Genomic DNA, 25564 nt, shown 5'->3' on the forward strand with positions numbered 1-25564 from the left:
ATAACATTGAGCAGAGTTCCCTGTGCTGCACAGTAGGTCCCTGTTGGCTGTCCATTTAAAATACAGCAGAGTATACATGTAGATCCCACACTCCCTATCTCCTCCCTCCATTCTTTGTACATCATGTTGTCTTTGGAAAACTCCACTGCATACTCATGTGCAAGTATGTTTTAATACTGTTATGAAAACAGCTTTGACTCCCAAAAGTTTCAGGGGCTCGGCCACCCTTTAAGACACTGTGGTAAAGAGTATCTAAGTGTGGTAAAGAGTACACTGAGAGCCGTAACTGTTATAAACATTCAGAAGGGATTCTCAAACAAGGAGAGAGAGTTCAAAAAGATGGAGAGGGGAAAACATCACTGCTTGTAGCCACACTTTACAGGAAAGCCGAAATATTTCATCAGTGTGCTTGTGTTACTTTAAATGTTGCTTTCTCTTTGTACTTTACCATATTTCAACAGGAAATGAAATTGCTATCTGAAGAAAAGAAAAGCCAGTATTTCTCTCTGACAAGACAAAACAGAACAAAAACCAAAAACCACGGACTCTAACTCCTTCCAGTTCCTATATAAATGTCGACTGCTCATGTACATTTACTTTTTAGATTATCACTTATAATTGACACTCTTATAAGACCCATATCGCCTTTTCTCCTGCCTTTTCTTCTCTTCAACAACTTCCTGCTCACTGTCAGTCAAATGTTATTTAACAGGACAAAAGAACAATTTCTAATTACCAATCAGTTACAAACTGCTGCACAGTTCAGTCTTTCTGTCTGCATGTTTCCATGATCAGCAATTAAATAGTAATCTACAAATCAACTCACTTCTTAACATGTACTGTTCCTTAGCTAGAGTCAGGTGATTTCTATCTACTACAAACAATTCATAAAGAAGTAAAACAGTTGTATTCATTTAAGTATGGTCAAGAAAAAAGTAATTATTTATGAACCTCACATCATCTCACACCATTATTTTTCCCAAACTTAAGAAGAAGCATGATTTTAAATTTTCTTTCCCAAAAGCAAGCAGAAACAGATTGGGTATGGTGACTTTTTCAGGTGATATTTGACTTTATTACCTTACTTAAATCCCTGTGCACCTTAGCAAATCTTCTAAGTTGATCAAAAACTAGGCCAGCACCCCACTGGTCAACAGCACAGGCTCCAGAGAGGAGGACCTGGGTTTGAATCCTGAAGCTGCCACTTGCGATGTGACTTTGAGCAAGTTCATCTATGCCTCATTTTTCTCAGCTTTTAAAATGACGATAATAACAGCATCTGCCTCGTAAGTGGAAGACAGGATTAAATTCACTAATGAATAAATGAGCAAAGCACTTAAAATGGTGGCTAACACAGAATAAATACTCAGTGAATGTCAATCTCCGTTTTTATATATTTGTCTTCTAAAATAAGTCACAGCAGAAAAAAATTGTCCATTATCATCTAATAGAGCCCTGGAACAATACAAAAGGGAAATATTAAAAAGATGACTGTTTTAGTGTCCTTCTCTCTTAAAATAAGTAGCTGCCTGTATCACCCAAGGAAGTGCTGACTAGCCATGGAAAAGATACCAGACATTTTCAAAACTATTGTGATTCTGTGAAACAAGAAGAAAAGAAAACTCAAGAAGACTTGTCCTTCAAAATAGATTAAAGGAATCTTAACAGAAAATGTAACACAGCTATCTAGAAACAAGAGAACTGTGCATCCTTTTTGACAGAGATACTTTTATGGACAAGATAAAACTATCACAGCCCGAAGATGCTTGTTAATTCATACATACCTGTAAGCAATATTTACACCATATGATATGTAGTAAGAGATGAGGGTATATAACTATTCTCACACATAGTCTTGTAGCATACTCTGAGAGAAATGAAGCTTGAAGCCAAAAAAGAAAACATTCATGAAAAAATTTAAAAATCCTTGACATCAGGGTTGACTTTATCCAAGAAGGCTTACCTCTTGCAGTGTATCACAAGATTCATCTATGGAAGGCTGGTACATAAAAATGCTAACTGGGATACATAAGAAAACTATAGCTAACATTTATTGAACACTCACTATGTTTTGGACATTATTCCAAGTTTTTTTAATATAGATTAATATATAATATATAAGATTATATATAAAATATATACGATTAATTATATAATTAATTTTCAACATTGCTATGAGATAGGCAGTTTATTGTTCCCACTTATACCCAAGGAACTGAGGCAAAGAGAAATTAACCTGCCCAAATGTCAAGCTAATAATGGCTAGTCAAAAACAGTCTGGCTCCTAAGCCCAAGTTTTTAACCAGCAGGCAAAGAAAAAGACATATTATGCACTTACATATATGGGACGGGGTTGGGGGGGTGGCTAAGATTCTAACAGAACGTTTTTGTTATTTGTAATGTTTGAATTATTGACAATAAGCATGTATGGACTTTATAATTTAAATTTTTTATATCATAAACTTATTAACACCTTTTTATCAGGTTTTCCATAGAATTCTATTTGATTACCACCTGACACAAAATCTGCACTTGGCTAAAGAACAGGAGCTCCAGGTGAGCCTACCAGCACAGCAGCTGGCAGTGTTTGGAGAGCGAGAACGGGTTGCTAACACTCTTGACAGGTCATGACAGATACGGTCTCTATCCAACCAACAGTAAGCTTCAAGACTTACCCAAGAACTGTTTTACTATGGGGGATGGTCTCCAGGTCCTGTGTTTATTTTCAAATATAGCCATGTCTCCTCTTAAGTTAATTCATAGCATTTAAAAAGTCACAAGGGTAAGAAGAAAGAAGGCGATGAAAGTTCAGAATGGTGATAAGACAAAGACAGTGACTGGGCGCTCACTCTAACAGGATACCACTCTCGGCCACCTGCTGAAGCCTAGTATTATCACATAAAACTATGGTGAATAGTTTCCATAAACAACTCTTTATTACAGTTTTATTTCTTACCCATTAAACAAGTTTTTCCCATCTTCTTCCATATTACTCCACAGTCATTGGTTAGGTTTCCTCGTCTCTATTACCTACAGGGGGGGAAAATCTGTAAGGTCAGGCTGCTATATAGCAAGAGAAAAACAATTTCATGAATTTTATTTATAAATTCAAAAAACAGGATCAGTATATTACAATGCAGTTTAGTGAACTCCCCACAAGTCCTCTGAATTGAGGTAAAAGAGTGAGGATAAAAAGCTGTAATTTTTTTTTCAGCTAAGAGCAATCAAACATTAAGTCATTTATGAACAGACTGATGGAACTGTGAAAGGTTTACTTCCTGAAAAGATGCACTTCTGTGTTTATTTTAGGTTTTAAAGATTACACACTGCCTTGACATATAGCTTGAAACTGTCAGAAAAATCAAAACAAATTTGTGGCAACAAAAATAATTGTGTTTCAAAAGCCCAAATTCTTTTTGTGTAAGTGAAACATGTGATGATGCAAGATGCCAAGTGGTGACATCTTTGTGTTAGGTGGGTTCATGACTCTTAGGCATGCAGCATACATTCTATGCACAAGAACACTGTATTAGTCTAAGCTATCAGAATTTGGACACATTATGTGCACAATCATTTTTTAGGTTTCTGACACTGTATTCAGGAGGCAGGATTCAATAAGCTTGAGATTAATACACTGTGTGCCACCATGTAACAAGATGAAAAGTTAAGACTTTGCTAACACAAGAATTCCTCTTAGAAGACACTCTTGGTGAAAATATGTTCCCTCAACAGGGTCTCCCACCACTCAGGTCCAGTCCCCTTGGGATGGATGGTTCCCTGCAGAATGGCTGTCAAGATCCAGAATGCTGGTCAAGAAAGGGGAACTGCTTTACATTAGATGAGGAGAACTTGTTTTTATCTCTGAAAGGAACAGAGAGAAGGATGATGAGAGGAACAGGAAGAGAAGAAAGGAATAGTATAGCAGAGTGAAGCTGGGGCTGAAGGGGAGGTGAAGTTCTCCAGTCAAGGGAGGTCTGGAACATTTCCAGAACAAGAATGCCTTAAAGGGAAGTTGCATGAATGCAATATAGGGCTCACCCACCTGTTTTTCCTCCTTTCTTCAGTTAGGTGTACTAAAAACACAAATGCCCTGTATGAACAGGGCCTTTCTGAGAATCAGAATCCTTTCTGAGGACATCATGCTGCATATCAGAGGCACAAGGCAAGAAAAACAGGGGCCCAGGAGGCAGAAGCAATTGCATGATGGTAAAATCCAGGAAATGCGCAAATATTTTTAGGAAGAGAAGAGCTTACAACTTGCACACATTCTTGGTTAGGGGTTTGAGGCAACCTTATTCAGGAAGCTAAGCTGACATTGTATGGATGGGTGTTTTACAACTATATGCTTTCCCCTGTTACTTTAGCTGGGGGGAGGGGCACACTGTGCCACTTGTGGGATCTTAGTTTCCCAACCAGAGACTGAACCCACACCCTTGGCGGTGAAAGCATAGGATCCTAACCACTGGACCACCAGGGAATTCCTCATAAAATTTCCCTCTTTTCTGTCCAAATTTTCAACCCTACTTTTAATATAAAAACAGCAAGTGATTAAAAGTTAACTTAATTAATTTTAAATCCAAGTTACTTGAATTAATTCTGGATGTAACCAAAAGCTGGCCAAAACAATCAGTTCTATACTGAGCACCCAGTATACATAACTACACAGAGGCTAAGCTTAAAAGACCTATGAAATAGCTATTAATTTGTCGAGCAGTGACTTCAATACTCATGATGGTGATCTTGAAAACTGGAAAATTATAATGGGTCAGCTTAATTCTGCAAACTATTAATAAGACTGCTGCTGCTGCTAAGTTGCTTTAGTCGTGTCCGACTCTGTGCGACCCCAGAGATGGCACCCACCAGGCTCCCCCATCCCTGGGATTCTCCAGGCAAGAACACTGGAGTGGCTTGCCATTTCCTTCTCCAATGCATGAAAGTGAAAAGTGAAAGTGAAGTCTCTCAGGTTGTCTACTTGAAAGTTACACAGTCGTGTCTGACTCCTAGCGACCCCATGGACTGTAGTCTACCAGGCTCCTCCATCCATGGGATTTTCCAGGCAAGAGTACTGGAGTGGGGTGCCATTGCCTTCTCCGATTAATAAGACTACCCTCATTCAAATATTTTCCATCTAGGTCCCATTTATGTTGTTTATACTACTGTAATATAGTTTTGAATGGGGGGTGGTGGAAATTCAGATATATAGAACAAATCACTGTAATAGGACCAAACTAAAAATGTAGAAGACATCCCTTTAAATAGTTATTAGTGATAAAGTCCCAAACAAGCAAATTCCAACTGTACCTATTATAAGTGAAACTTGCTGAACTCTCAGGCTTTGTGGCATGTGCAAGGCAATAAGAGTATAGGACGTAGAGTAACAGAGCCCAGTTATCATCATGGTGGCCATGCCAGACCTCACGCAAGCAATCTAATTTCTCTAAGCCTGTTTCCTCATCTATGTCAGAGCACTGGCGTAAGGATTAAACAAAAATGCAGGTAAAATCCTAGTAAGCTGCCTGGCGCATTGTTGTCATTTAGTCGCTAAGTCGAGTCCGACTCTTTGCGACCCCATGGACTGCAGTCTACCAGGCTCCTCTGTCCATGGGATTCTCCAGGCAAGAATACCGGAGTGGGTTGCCATTTCCTTCTTCAGGGGATCCTCCCAACCCAGAGATCTGAACCCACATCTCCTGCATTGACAGACGGATTCTTTACCACTGCGCCACCTGGGAAGCCCAGCCTACCACAGAGCTGATGATTAACAAAAGTTTAGTTTCCTTCCTTTATCTTGCTACATTTACAGTAATTTTCAGGGGTTGAGGAGAAAATTCTTTCTTGAGAACTTTACTCAATTTACTTTTATCCTGCCAAACAATAAAAACCCAAGTGAGCTTTCTGACCAACCCAATATTAACTCAGTCAGTCCTCACAGTAACTGTGAGGTAGGTATTATCTTTATTCCCATTTCACAGACATTGAAACTGAGATTCAGAACTTCCTTGGTGGTCCAGTGGTTAAGAATCTGCCTGCCAATGCAGAGGGCATGGGTTCAATCCCTGGTCTGGGAAGATTCCATATGCCATGGGGCCACTAAGCCCGTGCACCACAACTACTGAGCCTGTGCCTGAGCCCCCAGGAACTGCAACTACTAAGCCCATGTGCCGCAACTACTGAAGCCTGCAAGCCCTAGAGCCCATGCTCTGCAACAAAAGAAGCCACGGCAAGGAGAAGCCTGTGCGCTGCAACTAGAGAAAGCCCATGCACAGCAATGAAGACCCAGCATAACCAAAAATAAATAAATAAATAATAGAAATACAATGAAAAAATTTTTAAAGAAAGAAACCGAGATACAAATTAGTTCAACAGTTTAAAAAGTGGCAGAGCTAGGATTCAAACCCAGGTTTCTACTCTTAAGAAATACTGGCTACCAGGGACTGACATCAAGGTGGCAGCAGCAAGGTGCTTTCCTTAAGAGCTCTCTAGGGACAGCGGAGCCTGGTGGGCTGCTGTCTATGGGGTCGCACAGAGTCGGACACGACTGAAGAGACTTAGCAGCAGCAGCAGTATTAATGTAGGGAATGTTCTGATGGTTTACCAAGTAGAACAGATCTATATTTTAGTTATTAAATTAATCTAAACTGTATATAATTTATACATCATTAAAATACAGTTTTACATTTTATTACATATTTCATAGTTTTATATTTATTAACCTATGTTGTCTCTTGCCTGTAACTGTCCTCCCCTGCAAGCTCCTGGAAGACAGCAGCAGCATCTTATTTTACTAATTGTGAACATCAGTGGTGTCCTAGTGCTCACTAGGTGCTCAATAAATGCTGATGAAACAATTAGGAGACTGGTTATTAAACTGAGAAAAAATGTTCATCTGCTATTTCCATGGTGGCTGATTTCCCACCACCCACTCACTCCTTATCTGTAAGACTTTGCTGGATTTAAGTGTTTTCCTGGTCTATTCCATTTTTGGTCTATTCCAACTTATGAGCTCATGTAGCAAAATGTCTTATGACAAAAAGTCTCAAGCATACAATTAATCAGAAGACTCATGCATGAATGCAAGCATGTAACATATTGTTATGGTTTTCAAATGCTTCCACTCACGTGTCTGAGATGCCTCAAGACAACCCTGAGAGTACAAAGAAGGTATGATAATCCAGAAAGCTACATCAATGCTGACTGCTTTGGAATGAAAATGTATTCTCATGTCTGAGCCACAGAACCAATGGCTCAGAACCTGAGTTCAATGTTTTCTCTGTAATTGGGTAAAAAGTCTATGAATGATATATATTTTTAAGTCATAATGTCATAAATACATTTTAAATCATCAATGTTCAGTCACATCCAATTATAAAGAGAGGCCAAAAGGCTTGAAGATACAAAGGCAGAGGAAACTCACATAACTAGGTAAGGAAAAGTTTTACATGCACCTACAACTAAATAAAGAGACCTCATATAAAATTTAAGAACAACACAGTACTTTTTTTTTAAGATTTTTTAAAAAATGTGGACCATTTTCAAAGTCCCTATTCAATTTGTTAAAGCATTGTTTCCATTCTTTGTTTTGGTCCACTGGCCACAAGGCATGTGGGATCCTAGAACCCTGACCATAGATGGAACCTGCACCCCTGGCATTGGAAAGCAAAGTCCCATCACTGGACCACCAGGGAAGTCTTGGCAATACCTTTTTAACATTAATAAAGTATTCATACTTTCAATTAAAATTTCACATGGTATTCACCACTGCAAATTTTATCATTTTTCCATGGATACATTTTTGTGTTAGAATAAAACATTTCATGGTGTTTTACCCTTCTTAAATAAAAACAATTTGGGATCAATACAATGTACAAGAAATCCAGAGTTTCAGACTGAAAGATAAGCAAGCCCCACATTAAAATTTTTCTTCCCTAAATGCCTGTGTGGTGGTTAGAATCAAAAAAGTTTTAGAAATCCACCTGCCTTATTGATTGATATCCGTATCTGATAAGACACTAAATGGGTCTGTTAATTTATAATGGGAATAAGAACATGGGAGAGTGAGAAAGCCTTAGATTTAGAATCAGACGACTTGGGGTTAAGCCTCATGTTATCCACTTATTAGCAATGTGAGCTTGGGCAACTCGCGAATGCCTTGGGCCCCCATGTCCGCACTTGTTAATGGATATAATATCAGCTCTGCTCCTTTGACTGCTGTGAAGATCCAATAGGAAACTGCGTGTGCAAGCGCACTGCAAACTGATGAGAGCTGCCCGTGGTGGGCTTCTCTTCCCCTCCCACCAAGGAAAGCAGAGGCTCTAGATCACTACTCTGGTGAGAGGAGGCACAGACATTCAAATGTTCCAGGGACTTGGGGGCATGCTAGGATAAAAGAGTTTGGTCACTCATGCAGAGCTCAAGAATTTTAAAATGTATTTGGTATCTGGGTCTTCATTTTAGTTAAATGACATGCTGGTCTTAATTAACTGTTTAATAAGAAATAAAGAACATACAACCTTAGCCAGATTGGGAAATCCTTTTCACCAAAAAATAAAATGACCTAAAATCAACAGCATAATATGCATCTTCAATTATGTAAGATACATATATGCCAACAAAAGCAATACCAAATCCCACGTAGTTTGTAGAGCAGCAGCGCCAGCCACAAAAGACACCTTACGGAGTTGCTATTTCATCACTGTGCTTAAATATAATCCTGGTCTTTTATAATCCCCACATAGGACAGATATTATTAATTGGTAGAGTTCAGACAGCCAGCATCCATAGAAGCCATTTTTAAAGCATTAGTTTGGTCATTACCAAGCACATTTTATAAATACTATACAATTTTGTCAGCATTGAACAGCACTGTAAAATGGGAAGAGAACACTTATAAAAATCATACTTTTACTAGATACCATGCTGTGTGTGTGCGTTGGGGGGATCACATTATTTGCTTAGTTAATTCTCACAATGAGGTAGGTGTCAGCGGCATTTTACAGATGAGAAATGGATACTCAAATTGGTGATTAGATGACTAGTCCAATATCTTATAGCAAGAAAAGAGCAGCGCTTCGCAGGGAAGCTCAGTTGTTAAAGAATTTGCCTGCAATGCAGGAGACCCCGGTTTGATTCCTGGGTTGGGAAGTTCCCCGGGAGAAGGGATAGGCTAGCCACTTCAGTATTCTTGGGCTTCCCTGGTGGCTCAGACGGTAAAAAATCCGCCTACAATGCAGGAGACCTGGGTTCGATCCCTGAGTTGGGAAAACCCCCTGGAGGAGGGCACGGCAACCCACTCCAGTATTCTTGTCTGGAGAATTCCCATGGACACCCTGAGGAGCCTGGCGGGCTATAGTCCATGGGGTCGCAAAGAGTCAGACATGACTAAGCTACTAAGCACAGGCCCGATATAATTGCTTAAAGTTGCCAGTAATTCCACATGAGTGGCAAAGAACAGGAGGTTTAGGTGAAATTTTGCACCATGGTAAAACTTGGTTGGCAGATACCAATATTCTAAGGCACTTCACATGGCTTGTTCAAGGAGTTACTGAGCTGTAAATCTGCACTCCTTCTGTAGAAATGGTATCTAATTTTAAAATTTAAACATAAAGACCTGTCACTACAGCTAGCTGTTTTCAGAGAAAATACTGCAAAGGAAACATTAATTCACTAAGTAGAGTCAATAACTGTTTTATAAAGAAGCTATCTCTTAGTGATCACATCTAAACAAGTGCCAAAAGTTACTTGTGTCTTACAGATATGAAATATTTTTAGAAGAACTTTGAAATATCATATTAAAAAAATACTCTGTATAATCAAAGCTCTTCTTTTAAAAGTTTCAGTTCAGTTCAGTCACACAGTCATGTCCAACTCTGTGACCCCATGGACTGCAGTACTCCAGGCTTCCCTGTCCATCACCAACTCCCGGAGCTTACTCAAACTCATGTCCATTGAGTCGGTGATGCCATCCAACCATTTCATCCTCTGTTGTCCCCTTCTCCTCCTGCCTTCAATCTTTCCCACCATCAGGGTCTTTTCAAATGAGTCAGTTCTTCGAATCAGGTAGTCAAAGTATTGGAGTTTCAGCTTCAACATTATTCCTTTCAATTAATATTCAGGACTGATTTCCTTTAGGATGGACTGGTTGGATCTCCTTGCAGTCCAAGGGACTCTCAAGAGTCTTCTCCAACACCACAGTTCAAAAGCATCAATTCTTCGGTGCTCAGCTTTCTTTATAGTACAACTCTCACATCCATACATGAGTACTGGAAAAACCAAAGCTTTGACTAGATGGACCTTTGCTGGCAAAGTAATATCTCTGCTTTTTAATATGCTGTCTAGGTTGGTCATAACTTTTCTTCCAAGGAGCAAGCATCTTTTAATTTCATGGCTGCAGTCACCATCTGCAGTGATTTTGGAGCCCAGAAAATAAAGTCTGTCATTGCTTTCATTGTTTCCCCATCTATTTGCCATGATGTGATGGGACCAGATGCCATGATCTTTGTTCTCAAACTATCACTATTCACTACACTACAAACATAAGTGCGATTATGGGTTTTCCCGGAAAATTCCCATAAAAAATTATAAAACAAACATTTTAGAAGTGCTCTGAAAGGGACAATATAAAGATATAGTATGGTTTAGATAAACTGATGGACTGTATATCTGCATCAAGCAATGAGAAGTTAAGATACTGGGATAAGATCTGAAGCCTACAGAGCTTTCCAACTCCTTTGTTTTAGCAGAAACAGCACAGAACTTGATGGCTACCCTATGTTCTGGTTAGAGTATTCAAAGACACAAAAGACATAGACGCAGATGTTAAAAATATAAAATTGCATCAAATTATAAGACAATACCTTGATTAGGTGTAGTGGTTAAGAGAGCAGATTTAGGAGTCAGACTGGCCAGATTAGAATCCCAGTGGGACCCAGTTCCTAGCTCCAAGACTCAATTTTCTCATCTATCTCATACAATTATTGGGGAGTTCCAATGTGTACATAGTCCAGGAAAATCAATGGCAAGAGGCTAAGTGATCCATAAATGTTACCTGTTATTTCTCTAGTAATACCTCATGTAAAAAATAAAATATACCTGTAAAAACACTGAAGGCCTTTCATTACTGAGCTATTTTTCAAATGTAGAAACTTTAAACATAATAAAGAGAATCAAACTCCTAACTTTCTTGGTAATAGGATACTGGTTAACCTGGGGTAGGGCATAAGGAACAATCACAAAGGGAATTTTACACTTGTAGGATGTTACCCCAGCTTTTGTTTTATTAGTCTTTAATAAAACACACCTATGTTTTAAATGTATTTCATGTTTCACAATTTTTAAAAAATTGAAAAAAAGTAAAAGTTAATATATTTCCAAAGCATAATAATGAAAGAGCATTATTTAACTTTAGAAGAGGATGAGAGGGAAAGAAGAAACAAGAAAACAATGCTTTATCATTCTAAGTGTTCTAGGTTACCTCAGATTATGAACGTAACAGCTTAGCTCAGTCATGGAACAGTGTTCACCCGATTCCACTCAATCCTAAGAGACATCGTTTTTCTTTGTGGGTCATTTGTTTTAAAGGGTGTCATTGATTCACTGGGAGCACCTCTTTATGATCCTGATATCTGGAGGTTGTGAGGACGCTCAGAGGGCTTTTAGTTCGATGTGGTCACTTTCCAGTGGAGGAAACATTCGACTCCTTAGTTTCTAGCAACAGGCTGTCCCTGCTCTACTCCCAGCTATTACTGCTATTCACCAATGTGACACATAACTTCTTAGATGGCACTAGTGGGTAAAGAACTCACCTGCCAATGCAGGAAACATAAGAGACGTGGGTTCAAGCCATGGGTTTGATCCCTGGGTCAGGATGATCCCCTGGAGGAGGAAATGGCAACCCACTCCAGTATTCTTGCCTGGAGAATCCCATGGACAGAGGAGCCTAGCGGGCTACAGCCCACGGGGTTGCAAACAGTCGGACAAAACTGAAGCAACATAGCACAGCACAGCACAACATGACATGAAGGAACGGGCAAGACCATTCTTTCAATCAGGTTGTAACAGTGACTGGAGAAAAGGTGAGTATTTTATACCAACCATCAGCATCTGTCAAAGACCTAACATGGACCCCAAGATGCTGGCACCTACAGAGGAACCCAACACCTCAATGAAGGCACTCCTAAATATATGTAGAAGTGAACTTATTCAAAAGTATAAAGTAGGGTTTCTGACCCCAAGAATTCTACATAGAAATGAAAACCACCAAAGAATCCTAGTCAACAAATAATGCATTTGGTGGTGTTCTGGGGCAAACTGTACAAAGTACAAAATACAGGAGGGAAAGGAAAATAAGACAGAAGAGTTCTATTGTGGGATAACATGCAGAAGGGGTCCTGGAAGAGAACTGAGAACTGCATTTTGAAAATTCGGTAAAGAAACCATTCTAGGATTTCTCCAAATAAACTTGACATTTTAACAACATGTTTCCTTTTCCCATTACTGAAACATGGCAACAGGTGTACTAATTTGTTCTAAATAGTTTTATCTGCTACAATTACAATCAGGAAAGAGTTTCTGCCCTCCCCCACAAAGAACTTTTGGAGGCCACTGAGAAGGGAACAGTAGGAAGAAAAAAGAAAACTTTTCAATGGTCAATATAAATTCCTCAAAACAGAAACAACTTTAGGAGTGAGATAGAAATTTTCTTGAGTTTTAAAGTTCACCCCAATAAAACTAGACCCCAAACTTTAAGAGGAAAAAAAAAAGTCCATGACTGCAACTTAAAGCTGACACTAAATTAACAGGACATTTGGGTGACATAAACCATGGTAAAGAGCACCTATTTACAGCTACGTTAATGAAAAGACAGAACCACATTGGCAAGAAAAAGAACACCAAAGGGACTTCCCTGCTGGTCCAGTGGCTAAGACTCCATGCCCCCAATGCAGCATGCCTTGGTTCGATCCTTGGTCAAGGAACTAGATCCCACACATCACAATGAAGTCTGAAGATCCTAAATGCCAGAACTAAGACCCGGTGCAGCCAAATAAATTAGTATGTAAATAAATATATTAAAAAAGAACACTGGAGAAGAGACTCAATTCTAGCTCTAGATGGATGAATGAACATAGGTAAGCCACCTCTGTTCTCAGGGTCACAGTTTCCATATCTGTAAAAGGAATGTTTAAGTTACTTTATGACCTAAATTTCTATTATATTATCCTCAAACTTCCTGAAGTCATTTAGATGTCATTCTTCATAGCAAGGCTTCCCTGGTGGCTCAGTGGTGAAGAATCCACCTGCAATGCAGGAGATATGGGTTAGATCCCTGGGTCAGGAAGAGCCTCTGGAGGTGGGCATGGCAACTCACTCCAGTATTCCTGCCGGGAAAATCCTATAGACAGAGGAGCCTGGAGGGCTATAGCCCCTGGGGTCACAGAGTTACACACGACTGAAGCAACCAAGCAAGCATACACGCTCTCATAGCAAGCTATAGGTTAGGCATTAATGCATTAGGGTAGCAAAAGACCAAATGAATTTATATCCTGTACAATTCTGTTACTGTAGCAAAATTTTGCAATGGCTATAAACCATAAGCCTATTAAGTTTTATGTTGAAACAGGGCATCAAAGAAAGAAATTTGGATCTTCAATGAAACACAATGCATTGAACACCTTTATTTACCTCCCAAACTCCACTAAAATGGCATTAAAAACATAAAATTGCTAAGGACAAAGACTAGGAAAGGAAATGACCATAACAAAGTTTTTGGAAGCTGAAAAGAAGATTGGTAAGTTACTTGATGTAGCACAGCAAAGAAACCAAAACTAAGAGCATCCTAAGAGGAAGCCCAGAGCAAAGTGAACTTGCTTTATATTCCAGAAAAGCTCAGAATGATCTGAAAGTGGGGACATCAGGCAGGGCTTCATAAAGGAAAATAAGGTGAAAGTTCTACCCAAAGGTTCCCACCCTGACTCCAAGCAGCCACCGGTCAGAGCAAGGGAATTTACTCTGCAAAATAAAGAGCCTCTGGACCTAGGCACAACGAGACGCAGGCCTACCAGTCTAAAAAGACGGGGATCAAAAGAAGACTGAGATCCTGAAGGCAGATATCCCCAGCTCTTTTCCCACTCAGTTCCCCAAATGTTGTAGGCAGGAATGTAGGCCAATGATTGAAGCATTCTGTTTGGGGAAAAACCTGGCTAAGAGAAAAGAAAACACCTATAAACACGGATTGCTAGAGATGACCCGCTCCCCCCTCCCACACAAACACACACACACACACACACCCCCAACACATACACATACACCCCCAAACACACACACACACCCCCAAACACACACACACACACACACACAAAGGGTTCTAGGTTAGTCACGTCATAATGAAGACCACCAGTTAACTTTTAGAAGCCCCAACTCAGGCAAATTCAGTTTTCAGTTTTTCAGCATCTTATTCTGGAATATGAGTAAGACAGCCAAGACCATACATTTAAGGAAATTCCCTAAAATAAAGACCAAAACAAATGATAAAGTAAGGTACTTTAAGGAAAACAGAGATGTATTGGAGGCTGCAGAAAACTTTTAAAACTGTAATATAGAGAAGAGCTATTCCATCCATGAAACAAAAATATAAGACTATTAAAAAGCAACATTCAGAAAAAAAAATCTTGAAAATTAAAAATATGACAAAGAACATATAAAACTAATTAGAAGAATCTGAAGATGAAGTTCAAGACACTTCCCAGAAAGTAAAACAGAGACCAAAAAATAAAATGAGAAATACATAAGATGGTAAAATTAAAGGACTCATCAGTCTCTAAGTTCCACACACAAATAATAGTAACAGTTTCAGAGAGAAAGAATAAGAGAACTAGGGGCAGCAGAGGGGAGGGGGAAGAGGGTATTTGGATAGAACTTAAGAATTAAAGAAAATCTCCCAGAACTGAAAAAAATCCTTATTTCTAAATTGAAATGGCTCTCGGTATACCCAGCACAACAGAGAAAACAAGCCCTCGGTGACAGATTATCATAATATTTCAGAATATCAGGGACAAAAATCAGATCCTCAAAGTAACCAAGGAGGGGGAAAAAAATCAAGAATCAGAATACCACAGGGTTTCTCATAGCAATAATAGAAGCTAGAAATCAACACAACAATGCTTCTTAAATTCAGAGAAAATATCCTCCAATCTAGAATTCTAGAACTAGATAAACTATAAATCAAGTGTGAGAGAAAATGAAGACATTTTCATACATGCAGATTTACATCCCATGCACCCTTTTCTTAGGAACCTTCTGGAAGAATTGCTTAATTGAGGTATAAACAATGAAGGGGGAAGATATGGGGTCCAGGAAACAGGGAGTTCCAACATAGGAAGTGAAGAAAATACCTACACTCTTCAGAAGGTAGATCCCAGGATGAGAACTGTTCTGATCTACAGAAAACCCATACAGATTTTTAAACATAGCAGCCTAATATTTTGGCCACCTGATGAGAGGAGCCAACTCACTGGAAAAGACTTTGATGCTGGGAAAGATTGAGGGCAGGAAAAGAAGGGAGCAGCAGAGGATAAGATGGTTAGATAGCATCATCGACTCAATGGATATGTGTCTGAGCAAACTTCAGGAGATGGGGAAGGACAGGAAAGCCTAGTGTGCTGCAGTTCATGAGGCCACAAAGAATCGGACACGTCTTAGTGACTGAACAACAAAGGCTACTGTTTAGGAAAAAATGGCATTAAATTCCAAAAGAACAGCTGGAAGAGCAGAAAATGGAGGTCTCTGGAGAGGCAGAATGTTGGGGAGAAGAAAAGCAGGTAGGATACTTTTTATGCTCTATTCATACTTAGCACTGATAAATATGAAATTTTAAAAGATTCTTGAAAAGGTTAAAAAGAGTATTTTAAAATCACATCTAAAAATCTAATTTTCCAAATAAGATTTCTGAGTGAAAAAATAATGAAAGAAAAACAGTAATCTTCAAGGCAGAACAAAATCAAAGCCCTTGAAAAACTACATCTTAGCATACAGTGTAGCTTAGTCTGAAAATATTAAGAGCAGGAAATAATGTTTTGCTGATAAACTTAAGAGGCATAACCACAAAAATCAGGAAAAACAGAACAAGGAGAAATTTTTTTTATCATATTATGGTATTATTGGGAAAAGTTCACGGTTTATGGCTTTGTCAATCACATCACAAATTAAAATTCCTTTTCCACTCAGTCAGGCAGATGCTAAACCAAAGTCAACATAACGATTTGATTGCATCACATCTTGGTCAGAAATGAAAACACTTAAAAACTGTACTGCTTCCTCAGAAAGGAAAGCACAAATACTGGGAACCTGTTTGAACAAGGAAAGAGCATTTTGAATCAGAGTCATTCCTTCTTTTCTGAGACCTGAAATGAATAGGAATAAGATTCACGTGCAAACCTGAAATTGCTGCTTAACTTTCTCTAAGACCCTGAGAAGTGGCATCTCAATTAGGAAATATGCTTTTCTCCATCCACACCACTTTAAAAATCGAAACGTTCATACTTTCTATTGGGCTTCCCACATGGTGCTAGTGGTTAAGAACTTGCCTTGCCAATGCAGGAGACATGAGACTCAGGTTTGATCCCTGGGTTAGGAAGACCCCCAGAGGACGGCAGAACAACCCACTCCACTATCCTTGCCTCGGTTCAGTTCAGTGGAGTGTGACCCCATGCACTGCTGCACGCCAGGCTTCCATGACCATCACCAACTCCCGAGCTTGTTCAAACGCATGTCCATCGGGTCGGCGATCCCATGGACAGAGGAGCCTGGTAGTGCATAGGGTCGAAAAGGGTCAGACATGACTGAAGTAACTAAGAAAACATACATATTTTCTATACCCTTTCATAGAAAAATGAGAAGTATAATATGGTATTTGTTATTTTTTAAATATTATCTGCTTATATTCACGGAGAAGGCAATGGCACCCCACTCCAGTACTCTTGCATGGAAAATCCCATGGACGGAGGAGCCTGGTGGGCTGCAGTCCATGGGGTCGCTAAGAGTCCAACACAACTGAGAGACTTCACTTTCACTTTTTGCTTTCATACATTGGAGAAGGAAATGGCAACCCATTCCAGTGTTCTTGCCTGGAGAATCCCAGGGACGGGGGAGCCTGCTGGGCTGCAGTCTATGGGATTACACAGAGTCGGACACAACTGAAGTGACTTAGCAGCAGCAGCAGCAGCAGCAGCTTATATTCAATGAGCGCTAAGAAGTACTTCTCAATCAAGTGTTGAGCTCTTCAGAGACAGGCAAGTTAGAGGCGATGTGTAATGTACTCAGTTGTGTCTGACTCAGGGCCTCCCTGGTAGTTCAGCTGGCAAAGAATCTGCCTGCAGTGTGGGAGACCTGGGTTCGATCCTGGAGAAGGGCATGGCAACTCACTCCGGTACTCTTGCCTGGAGAATCCCATGGACGGAGGAGCCTGGCGGAGGCTACAGTCCATGGGGTCGCAAAGAGTCAGAGCAACTAAGCACCATGGACTATAGCCTGCCAGGCTCCTCTGTCCAGGGAATTTTCCAGGCAAAGAGATGATGCTTCCTGCTATTAACTCAGCTTTCTGACACCTAGGGAGATTGTAAACAGGGAGAAGCAGCTGGATCTAATTTTTTTTGATAATCATCCACTGATTTCTGACCAGGGGAGATTTTCTTTAACTAACACAATGAAGCACTTTTCCACCAAATCTGTTCTGGCAAAAGCACTTGCTCTCAGTGTTCAGCATACATGAAGACAATGAGAACAGATTAGTAAGATGCTTTAATTGTAGCATACTTTATGGCTTTTCAAATTGAATACTTAGAAAAAGGTTTGTTTCATCATCTCTTGGAATCAGGAAGAAAAACAATAAGATTCTGCATAAGGATGACACTCTTCCCTTTTTGAAGTCTGAGAAAATATATTAACATCTTGCAAAATACAATGTGTAACCAAAAGTTCCTCCAGCTTAAAAACATTAATAAAATACTATGTTCAATCCTTCATGCTCATTTCACAGAAAGGAAACAGCTAATTAGAATATGAAGAAATGCACAAATTTACTAGTAATTAGAAAATACAAATTAAAATGAGACATTATTAAATGGCAAAAATTAGAAATGTGGACAATACCACACGTTGGGGAGGTTGGGAACACAGTGTCTGTGAGGTGTAGAGTGATACAACCATTCAGCAGCCTGACAATATGCATGCCACAACACCACTCCTGAGTCTATATCCTGAAGTTCTCAAATGTGTCCATAATGGACATGGACAAGATTGTTTATTGGTAGCACGGTTTGCGGTAGCCCAGGCATCTATCACTATGGAAACGATGCACACCACCGAACACTATGCTGCAGGGAGGAGCAATTACTAAATGTACAGCCCAACACACACAGATCTTAAAACGGTGCTAACAAAAAAAGTCAAGACTAGAGTAACATCTACAGCATTTTTACCAGGAGAATTCACTAGCCAAGTTCTACGGCAGTGTAGTATGATGAACAATTTCAGAATTAAAGATACACAAACAAAAAAACCACTAAGTATTTTATAAAGATGTATATAGAATCAAGGACCTGTATCAAACACATCAGAGAGGGTGTTTGTGGGGAGAGGAACATGGGCATGGAAACGGGAGCTGAACAGAAGGCCTTTATACAGCAATGCTAGGCTGTGCCCAAATCACAGAGTATGAAGTCCAAATTCAGAATAATATTATTCATTCATGTGTGTATTAATTTATTCAATAAAAACTTACTGAACACCTCTTAAGTATGAAGTGCTGTGCTTAAATATAAACTTTTCTTGTTATTTCTGCTGACTTTTTTAAACCTCAAAAAGATAACTGTTTTAAGATACATTTTAACTGGAAGTGGAAAATAACTTACATTACAATATACAGTATAAAATGAGAAATCCACCCTTCTTAAAAGTTTTATAAATATTTTTCACGAAATAGAAATATACCTTGAAGTTCTTTAAGTGACAAACTTCAGTGAAAAATCAAAATGCAAAAAGAATTTGCTTTACAGCCCTAAAAAACTACACTGTCACATCCTTAGCCCACAGGTAGAACATCTTTTCTCATGGCTCTCAGTGGTGAAACAATTTCTTTTTGGTAGAGAATTTTTTTCTACTTTATTTGTTCTTTGTAATTCCCACTCCCCATCACCCCTCAAAGATACTTCAATTGCTCAGGAATACTTCTCACCAGATTCCTGTTTCCTAAAAGATTTCACAAGAGGACTGCTGGCTGCCAAGGAAGGTGTTGTAGCTAATACGCTCATTACATTGCACTGCTAACAAAAACTGATTAACGCTTTTGGTGCAAACTGACATTCCTATTCCACATCCCATGGGCATAGAAAATGATGTTTTTCTCCCCAAATTATCTGTTCCCATCTTTTTACAGGCCCCAAATGTTAGGCAGTATACATGATAATACTGGTAAACAAACCCAAGAGCAACTTGTAGCACATCATATGTCTAAAGCTCTAGAATTTCAGATTTCAGATTTTCATCTAAGTGTTAGCAGGTGGGAGGACCAAAGGTGAAGAACAGGAATGGCCAGGCCAACCACCAATACTACTGGGAAAATCCGAACTACATGTCTGTCAATGGGATTAGCAGAATTAGCACCATACAACACATAAATTTATCCAGGCTTACAAAAGATGAGGTATTTTCATTCAATAGTAATAGCCAACATTGAGCACTTACTAGGTGTCAGTCACTGTTTTAAGTACTTTATACAGGACGTCCCTGGTGGTTCAGTGGTTAAGAATCCAACTACCAATGCTGGGGACACAGGTTCGATCCCTGGTCTGGGAAGATTCCACATCCTGCGGGGCAGTTAAGCCCGTGTGCCATAGCTACTGAGTCCTCATGTTCTAGAACCCGTGCTCTGCAACAAGAGAAGCCACTGTAATAAGAAGCATGTACACCACAACTGGAGAGTGGCCGCTGCTCGCTGCAACTAGAGAAAGCCCGTGCAGTAACAAAGACCCAGCACAGCCAAAGATAACAATTAATTAGTTAAAATAAATATTTTATATGCAGTATTTACTTCAATCCCGACAACAACTCAATAGGACTAGGTACTATCCTCATCTCCATAGATTGTTTTTCAAATCAAATGCAAGCTCTTTATCACTGCCTTTCAAATCTCCACCAAATGTTCTCGACTTCCACCACATCTCCTCTTCCTGCCATCCAGTCCTTATTTCTTACTTAAAAGCTTGACTGACATACCTCATCTATCTCTTATGAACAGAGCAGTTCTCTGACCAGCCTCTCACTCCTCCCTTACTACCATGGAAATTTCCTTCATGAAAATGCTCTGAATTAACCCCTTCTTCACCTGCTTATAAAAAGCAAGCACTACAGAAGCACATAGAAGAAAATGTCAATTTGTTGTTGTTTAGTCTCTAAGTCATGTCTGACTCTTTTGCGACCTCTATGGACTGTAGCCCGCCAGGCTCCTCTGTCCATGGGATCTCCTAGGCAAGAATACTAAAGTGGGTTGTCATTTCCTTCTCCAGGCAATCTTCCCTACTCGGGGATTAAACCTGCGTCTCCTGCCCTGGCAGGTGGATTCTTTACCACTGAGCCACCAGGGAAGTGAAAAAAAGTGAACACCTTCCCTCCTAAACAGCAACACCTCAATAGCACTTCTTAACATCTTACAAAAATATGAATATTCTATATTGTCCTATATTGTGACTTAAAAAAAAAAAACTTAAAAATGGACATCTTTCTACAACAGCAATAAGAGATTCACTGTATTCCTTAATAGCTTAAATGGTATTACATTGTATGGACTCCCTATACATTATTTAGCCAGTCCCTAGCTGATGGACATCACTCTTCTTGCAGGGACAAACAATGCTATAAAGAAAAACTTTATACTCATTTTTCCAGGAAAGTGTATAAATATATTTATAGGACAAATTTCTAGAAGTAAAATCTCTAGGTCACAGGATACGCACATTTAAAATTCCAACAGGGCTTCCCTGGTGGCTCAGTTGGTAAAGAACCCGCCTGCCAGTACAGGAGATGTAAGAGACATGGGTTCAGTCCCCAGGTTGGGAAGATCCCCTGAAGAAGGAAATGGCAACCCACTACGGTATTCTTGCCTGGAAAATCCCATGGACAGAGGAGCCTGGAGGTGTACAGTCCACAGGGTTGCAAAGAGTTGGACATGACTAAGAACGCACATTGCAGTGGAGGTACACGTACGGCTGACTCCCTTTGCTGCACAGTGGAAACTCACACTACGTTGTGCAGCTGCTGCTAAGTCGCTTCAGTCATGTCCGACTCTGTGCGACCCCATAGACGGCAGCCCACCAGGCTCCCCCATCCCTGGGATTCTCCAGGCAAGAACACTGGAGTGGGTTGCCATTTCCTTCTCCAGTGCGTGAAAGTGAAAAGTGAAAGTGAAGTCGCTCAGTCGTGTCTGACCCTCAGCCTACCAGGCTCCTCCGTCCATGGGATTCTCCAGGCAAGAGTACTGGAGTGGGGTGCCATTGCCTTCTCCGTGTGAAATACTCCAATTTAAAAAAGTTCAGCAGACGCTGACAAATTTATCTTCAAAGAAACTTACATTCCCATCAAAAGTGAGATTTCCAATTTCCCCACATCCTCATCTACTACTGGCCACATCAACTTGTTTAATCTCTTAATCTAACAGGTTAAAAAAGTGGTAATTGTGTTTTATGTTATATTTATTTAAAAGAATAGAATTAGAATTTATAGCTTAAATACGTTTTGAACTTGTTAGTTGTAGGCAAAGCTGAATGGCCTATGAAGAAAAAAGAATTCAAGAAGTATATTAACAGGGAACAACGTTAATGTTTAACCATTTTGGGAATAGACAGTGATGCCACCACAAATGAGTTTGATCTCTTCACTGCTGCTGCTGCTGCTGAGTCACTTAGGATGGGCTCCCCCATCCCTGGGATTCTCCAGGCAAGAACACTGGAGTGGGTTGCCATTTCCTTCTCCAATGCATGAAAGTGAAAAGTGAAAGTGAAGTCTCTCAGTCGTGTCTGACTCTTAGCGACCCCATGGACTGCAGCCCACCAGGCTCCTCCGACCATGGGATTTTCCAGGCAAGAGTACTGGACTGGGGTGCCATTGCCTTCTCCGATCTCTTCACTAAGGCACACTTATTTACCTTTCACTTGAAACAGTTATCAGTTCTTCACACTATGCCATATATTGTAGAAATGTTTCTTTTAAAAGAATATATTCAATTCCATAGTTATACATTCATTTTCTTACTTTTAACTCACAATACCCATATGATCAAACCACTTTGATATTTTATTTTTTCATATGTTGTTTATTAATCTGACCTTTGACCTCTTTTAGATGTGAAAGCACCAAAGTGTAATCAATATCTCGCCATGAACATCTAATATAAATAAGACAATGGATACAGGTGGTTATACTAGAACACAGAAAAAGGAGAGTAAAGAAAGTAAATGTTAGCAATGGCCAACCATAGAAACATTCAAAACACTAGCATAGCCCCACATACTCAGTGAATGCTAACATAAACGAGATGTCCTCTGTTCATGAATACTGATTCACTGTTGAAAGCTAGACATCTATGATTATAATGCTATTAGCAATGATGGCTGAACTGAGCTACTCACACATTTTCTTACCTGATTTTCTTTGTGGTTACCTCCAGGTAACAATTTTTGTCAGGGAGACTCTAATTAGCTCTAACAGGGATTGTGACCTTATTATTCTGATAAATGATGATTCCTGACTGCAAAAATAAGTACCACAAATTATCAAGCATTCTAGAAAGGTTCTGGCTCAAAACCAATACATCAGTAAACCCCTCTCCACCCTTCCTTTAATTCTCAATTTAAATTTCTATTCCTCACAGAACAAATTGATTCTTAAGACTTTTATTTCAAAGTCAAAAGCTCCTGCTGCATTACCATGCTCACATCACACGGTCTATCCGAGTGAACACAAGACAGACACTACTCATCGATGTCAGAGTCCCATGTCAGAGACTGAAAGAGAGAGCATGGGGCCAGGAGAGAGCGGAACACCAATGTGACAGAGTGCTAAAGCCAAGCTCTAAATGGTCTTCTGCTCACTAGCGGCTGCACTTTGAAAATGCTGATGAAAAGGTAGGGCCTGTCTTTGCTTTGCAGAGAATCAAGTGTCATATAAAAGCATGCTGTCCTCCCACCCCTCACACAAGTTGCCCGGCAAGAGAGGCACTGCTGGCTCCTAGAGACAATGACAAGGAGCTCTGTATTCTGTCCAAGGGAGGGAGCAGTGAAGACCAGCTTCCTGGGCTCTAAACTATGCCAGACTGCCCTGCTAATCCCCCCTAAATCCTACAGCGTGGGGGTGGGGTGGGGTGGGGGCGAGGGTGGGAGACAGAATAGAAAACAATCCAAAGTTGAAGCAAGGGCAGTAGCTCTGGACTCTTAAGTCACAACGTTTCTATCTGAATGGGGGAGGGGCAGGGGCAGCATGGCAGGGCACGGGCAGATACAAAAAGCCTGTATGTTTATAAAAACACAACACAGAAATAAATTTTATCCGTGATCCTTCTGATGTGCTAACCAACATCTGCCCCCCATCATTTGCCAACCCGGGCTGCATGGAAGGCGCAGAATAGCAGGCATTTTCACACGCTGAAAATGCGAGGCTGAAAGAGATGTTACTAGAGTGTAAATTACTAATTAGCTCAATAGGAGACAAAGAGAGAAAATACCTGTCACAGAATGCTGTTTACAACTTGACACATAATAAAAACAACCCTGGAAATTTCAGAAGAGTGTCTTACTTTTCAGACTTCTATTAACATGTAAATGGCAAAGGAACAGTAGTATAGTCTTTAAAACTGCCCATGACTCAGAAACAATAACACATGACTGGAAAGAAAGCTTTTCCAATAATTTGTAATTTTCTCATCCTTGTAAAAGCAAAGTGTTTTTCATTATTATCACCAGCTTTAATAAGAGCTATATTTTATAGCTTTGATGATCACTTAACGGGGGCAGGAGGTGGGGGCTGGCTACAAGTGCTATATTTCATCTTGGTTAGAATTCAGTTCATAATCCTTTCAGCTGAAATCAGACAGGCCTCATTCTGTAGGTCATGCCTTTATCAAATGGACAAGCTACCATTTTCATAAAGATGAAGGATGAGCTGGACGGTGGCAATGGGGAGAGGGTCAGTGAAATCCCTTCATATCACAACAATTGAAAAGACTCCCCAGATTTAGGTTTATTTGGGGGGAGGTAGTAGAATGTTAAGATATTTATATTCATCTCTTCACCATAAGGCAAACCTACTTGTATTAATTGCAAGCAATGTTTCTCAGGCAGTCTATTTTACACTTAGATCTTTTCCAGTTTCTCGAAGCAACAGAAGGGTCTTTAGGTAAAATATGTACTTCACTTAAACACGTTTCAGTCAAGGTGTTGGACGGTGCTGTGGCTCCTGTTTTTACGCAGTAATCACCCACACATTACCCAGAGTTGGCACATGCTGAGGACCACTTTGTGTGAGCATACCGTCCAATGTACTAAGGAGGCCCCTACAAAAGGGCAGACCAGGACAGCTTTTGCTGATGAGGAGTGTTTTTGAAAATAGCATGAGGACAACAAACCATGAAACCGCAAAATCCACTCAAAGTCCAATCTTGAGATTCTTTTGCTTCACATGCTTAACAGAAATCAAACACATACCAACTTGCTGATATACTGAAACCATTCTTCCCTTTTCTTTTTAAGATTAAGGCCTTCATATCCATTTTTCTTTCAAACTTACTTCTTTAAAAATACACAGGTGAGGATATGTGTGGCTGAGTCCCTTCGCTGTTCACCTGAAACTATCACAACACTGTTTGTTAATCGGCTAACCCCAATGTAAAATAAAAAACTGCACAAGTGAGAGAAAATGGTAAAATGGGGCAAAATAAAACAATTCCTGGATTTGAAGAAAGGTATATAGAAACTCCTTGTATCATTTTTGCAACTTTTCTATAAAATCTGAAAACCGTAAAAAAATCCAAAGTCACAAAAAAAAAAAAAAAAATTGAGTAAAATCCCCACAGAGAAGCCTTCTCCTAATGTTGTTTTGCGTTTCAAACAATTCACATACTTAACTCATGCTGGGTACTTAGAAAACACTAATAATAAAAAATTATTACTTATTTTTTAAAATGTCAATTGTAAGAAACCACTTTGGTGAGGGATATTGATAATGGGGGGAGGTTATGCAGGTGTAGGGGCAGGGAAATCTCTGTACTTTCCCTTCAATTTTACTGTGAATCTAAAACTGTTCTAAACAAACAAACAAACAAACAAAAGAGTGGATCAATTATTTAAGCAAGTTAAAGCATGCACTGGAGTAGGAAATGGCAACCCACTCCAGTATTTCTGCTTACAAAATCCCACAGACAGAGAAGCCCGGTGGGCTACAGTCCATGGGGTCGCAGAGTCGGACACAACTTGGTGACTAAGCAGCAACAGAAAGCACGCATAACTGCATTCAGCGTGTTGCCTGC

General features: G+C 39.8%; 1 protein-coding gene across 13 annotated transcripts in view; it reads right to left on the reverse strand.

The window, feature by feature from the left end:
- The window catches only part of USP49 (ubiquitin specific peptidase 49), a 77100-nt gene that overhangs the window by 37909 nt on the left and 13627 nt on the right, over positions 1–25564 (reverse strand). For 4 of the 13 annotated variants that reach the window (XM_061398158.1, XM_061398146.1, XM_061398157.1 and 1 more), the window contains exons 2-3: positions 19735–19918; positions 2957–3030 (exon numbers count right to left, since the gene is read on the reverse strand). The exons of 5 other annotated variants lie outside the window; for them this stretch is intronic. The gene's annotated coding sequence lies outside the window, so the exon portion shown is untranslated. Of the gene's footprint in view, positions 1–2956; positions 3031–14054; positions 14240–19734; positions 19919–25564 lie in introns of those variants that run through there. 4 more of the 13 variants (XM_061398148.1, XM_061398149.1, XM_061398151.1 and 1 more) reach the window with 2 other exon arrangements.

This window comes from Bos javanicus, chromosome 23 (assembly GCF_032452875.1).
Source record: "Bos javanicus breed banteng chromosome 23, ARS-OSU_banteng_1.0, whole genome shotgun sequence".
NCBI classification, from domain to species: domain Eukaryota; kingdom Metazoa; phylum Chordata; class Mammalia; order Artiodactyla; family Bovidae; genus Bos; species Bos javanicus.